Source organism: Loa loa, assembly GCF_000183805.2.
Source record: "Loa loa unplaced genomic scaffold supercont3.8, whole genome shotgun sequence".
Taxonomy (NCBI): domain Eukaryota; kingdom Metazoa; phylum Nematoda; class Chromadorea; order Rhabditida; family Onchocercidae; genus Loa; species Loa loa.
Genome location: NW_018108188.1, coordinates 662,565 through 667,250, shown reverse-complemented (window position 1 = coordinate 667,250; position 4,686 = coordinate 662,565).

Sequence of the window (4,686 nt, the reverse complement as noted above, 5' to 3'; positions counted from 1 at the left end):
TTCTTACTATATATATATATATATATATATATATATATATATATACTAGCATTCCATTACCATAATATATTTGCATATGTGTATGTATACGTTTGTACGTATATTGAAATTATGTGTAAAGAATTTTGATCAGTAATTTGGCTTGATAAGGTAAATTGCTATCTGATTTTGATCCGCTGATTCGTTTTCCAGCGATAGAAGCAATCTTTGAACTTTGATTTATCAGGACGGAAACAAGCATGTGTGCGATTTCTGAATGCTTATGATATGACATTCACCGGTATGAGCTGTTCGATTAAATCCACGAACATTCTGTTGACAGCAGGCAGTCATCAATCTTAAATAGTCAAACCATCATTGACGGACACATTACACTGAATGGTCGGATAGTTCTGATAGATAATTATTTGTGATTGTTTTTGAAAAATTTTCCCTGTTTGTTTATATATGTATATACAAATATATACATGTGTATATATTTCTGCCTATGTATTTTTAATGATAATTTCATTTTCCCGGAATAGAATTTAAACAAATATAAGCGCATATAGTGTGTTTTTGCGGTAATCCAGACCCTTCTGTCCAAACATCTACACTTTTTGCAACTTCTTTGACCTTACCATTCGCTAAAATATGCTTTTATATCAGTATTTTCCTCCATCCATTTCTTTCACTTATCTGCTTTATAGTTTACCGTTCATGATCTCATTTTACTTTATTTGCAATACTTTTCATACTTGGCTATAATTGGGGAAAAATTTATCTTTAAACTATGGAAATAATAACCGGATCTCATCTACTATTGTGTTATCATCGATGGTCTTTTTGCGAAATTAACAACAGTTGTTGAGTAGAAACATAGGAGTGGGAGAAGAGAGCAGTCAAATCGAGTAAGGTGCAACTTTTGAAAGCTCGAGTTGCTTATGAAAATGATAAAATGTCATGTCTTTTAGATGGTAACACTCTATGTTTTATCATTAAAAAAAGTAAGACTCGAATTATGTCAGCTGTAGAAATTTATTAGCATTTTAAAAAAAGTTTGGTAGAATGAAAGTGTGGCTTAGAGGTAAGAATAAAAGTAAATTTGGATGATTTTTACAAAAAGAAAGGTAAAATTAGCACAATGGACAAATTTTTCCCACTTGATTGAGTTGAGTGGCATAATGGAGAGAGCAGTACGGTAAGTACGGCTTATACTACATGAGAAAGGCGATAGGTACTTGCGGGAGGTTAGGAGAATAAAAGTGTAGTAGAATTGTGAAAACACTCTTGAAAAATTAACTCCTCACTTTGTTTTCTTTTCACAATGTTGAGAAAGGATAGGAGAGAGGAAGGGAAAGGGCGAGAGGTGCCCCTCATTTTCAGTAATTTCAGTTAGGGTTAGATGAGTAATGCTTATAGCTTTAAGTAGTAGTAGCAGTCTGTAGTGGTCTAACATATTTACCTGTACCTCTCCTCTATTTCCGAATTGCAATGCTCTTTGCTCTATGTTGCATAGTGCAATAATAAAATGTGGTGATTCCTTGAGAAGTTCAGAAATCGCCACATCGTCCGTATGTCTCTGTTGAATGTTTGTGAAGTATTTTCTTTGTAAAGGTCATTTCCTGATTGAAGCCTGATGACCGGCACTCTGGTTTTCTTAAATATTATTTAATTTTAAATTATAGCATTTATACTCGATTTTTGTTTCAGGATCTCTTTACTTTCTCAACATGATATTATTTCTAAAGATAGTAAATAATTATGGATTAAAGTAGGATTCAAGTTACAATAAAGTAGGAGAGATGATCAGTAAGCCTCGGTCGGCGTTCTCAGCTGTTTTAGAAAGTTTTCTTTGCATCATTTACAAAACTCTCACCATAACCCATTCTTCCTTGTCAGTTCATTGGCAATTCTTTGAATATTCTACTCGATTATTATTATTATTGCATTGCAAAATAGTAGGTAAAACTGGATATGGCCATTTAGCCATGGGTTATCAAGATTATTAGTGATAATGTATTAAATGGATATGAAGTTCTGTATTTAAAAGATTTTGAATTGTAATAGGGATGGCTTGATTATGATTATGGTTTAGTAAATTTTTGGTAGTTTTATTGATTCATATTGGAGAGGAAGAGATGGATGTGATCATCTGGTAAGGACGATGGAATCATTGAAGCTGCTGATATCAATACTAACAGCAAGGAGGGTAAATGAAAAGCTTTAAGATTCGGAGAGAGGAAGTCTTAATGTGTAAATTAATGATTAAAAAGTTGACTAGTTTTGAAGTGATTTGAACTGAAATCATTTTATTTGTGCAACTTCATAGATTCGTCATAGTTATTGCGATAGTTCTTCTAACTAAATCTTCAAACTGGAAATAAATTTTAATCAAATATCTGCATTTGAAATATGTCTGTATGTGTGTGTGTATGTGTGGGTGGGTTTTGTTTTCCTTTCTTCCATCATCTTCAAATATGGATGTTAACTACTGTTCGGAATCTTTTCTTGAAACACTCCTCTTTCTGGCTTCAGTCCTTATTGGTTCCCGATGATTATCGTAAAATTTAGACTGATATTTATATTTGAGACATATATATGTATATATATGTATAATGCATGTACACTTTTAGAGACAGCGCTGAAATAGCGGATTAGTTTAAAAAGATTGGCTTTCTGATTGATCATCAACATTGAGATTGGCATAAGGCATGGGTAAGAAGAAGGAGAGGATAAGAAAGAGTAGCATTGAGGGAAGGGAAGTTCTACGGATTTAATCAAGTAGAAAGCGAAAATGCCAAGCATGTGCTCCGCTTTTCCATATAATTATGCTCGAGATTCATTCATTTTGTCAAGTTTCTGCCATAAAGAAGTGTTAAATTTGCTTTCTAAGTTTATTTAGAATAGTAGCAGATACAAAAGATCAAATTTAATTAAAACAAAAATTGAAATAGAACTAGTCTTATCTAAATACATAGGTGAATGCATGTCTTTTTACATAAAAAAGTATCTTATGTTGAAAGAATGAAAAACGATAGCATTACGTTGTTAATTTAAATTTTGTATGAAGAAATAACTTTTAAAATTAGTCTAGTGATTAACCGCAAAACTTAATTTGCATTCGAAAATTTGACTCGAATTCGGTGCAGAGTCCATGTACTTCAATTTGTAATCTCAATGAAAAAGCCCGTCGAATTGTTTCCTAACTTTTCCAATCAATCTCCCGCTACTTATATCTGTTTGAATACCACGGCGATCCTATTTCAAAGATTTTGGTTTATCAGCTATCTCTTGTAATGGTTACAGTGGTTAGTGAATGATCTGCAGACAATTCCTAGAATCGATGCTTTCGAGACATAAATTTTGTAAGAGGCACTTCCAAAGATGGTAGTCAAGCGCAATAACAAAGTTTTACCGGATTTTAATATTTAAACCGGATTCTACTTCATTTTAAGGCATGTTTAAATTGTTCTTGCTTTTTAACAGTCCTCATTTTTTGATTCGCAATTTCTCCAGTGCGGAGCATCATCTGTAATACTAACATTTTTCTAAGGATGTTCAGATTGGTAGCAATACTGTTGTCATTCCCACCCCTCTTATTTATTTTTGATTTGTAAAGGACACAAATTTAAGCCAAAGTTGTTCAAGAATTGAAAGTGGACATTGCCAACATGCATACATGCATTTTCTAATTCATTTTTATTAGAAGGAAAACGAAGAACTAGACAAAATATAAGGTTGCATTGAGGGACGGAAGTGACATTCGAAGAAATATCACTGTGCACGTTTATTTCTGGCAAAGAACGTTAGTTAACTTTGCCTCAAGAGAAGTATTCTTCAATATTTATTCATACTATCTTCCGAGATCTCGAATTTTAACCTCAGCTTTTATTTCATGTAGGATTTTTGTTTGTAAAAAAAGTAATTAAGAAACGAAAAAATTGCTGAATGTGCTGAAGAAGTTGTAAAGACTCATATAATGTAAAAAGGTAGTAATCTGAGGTGTAATAAACATGTTGTTTATAAAAGTTCCTTTGTAGCAAAGTAGTATTGATCATAAAATTTCCTTTATTTGAAAATTTGATTGTCTCCAGCGACTTTTGATGAAATTTCAGAAGCATTTAAAAAAATCAATGCGAATTATTGAGAATATTGATGCTTAGCAAACTCCAATGACGTCATGAAAAGGTAAGCTTATTAAGTTAAAGCTCTTATCCAGAAGTAGATACTTATTTGGAATGTAGCTGTCTTAAGAAGCTTTATAAAACTGTTGCTCGATTAAAGGTTTGAAAAGATCGTTTTTCTACATTTTCGATTTTACTATCATAGATCGTTTCATATCCAGAATTCCGATTCATCTTGCAGTCTATTAGTCTATCTCCGCATCAACTGATATCGACACAGTACTATTTTTGATCTGTTTTGAGAGTCTTATGAAAGCTCGTATTTGAGCACTTTAAATATTCGACATTGAGAAGTGTTTACTTTTAAATGTATGTAGCTGTTATGTGCGTTTGTGTGTGTGTATGTGTGTGTGTGTATGTGTGTGTGCATGTGTGTGTACACCTACCATATGTATGCATTGATGAAGAGTTTGTGAATAGGTGCTCAGCAAAAACTCTTATTTTACGAACTACACATGCAGATACATTATATATATATATATATATATATATATATATATATATATATATATATATATAT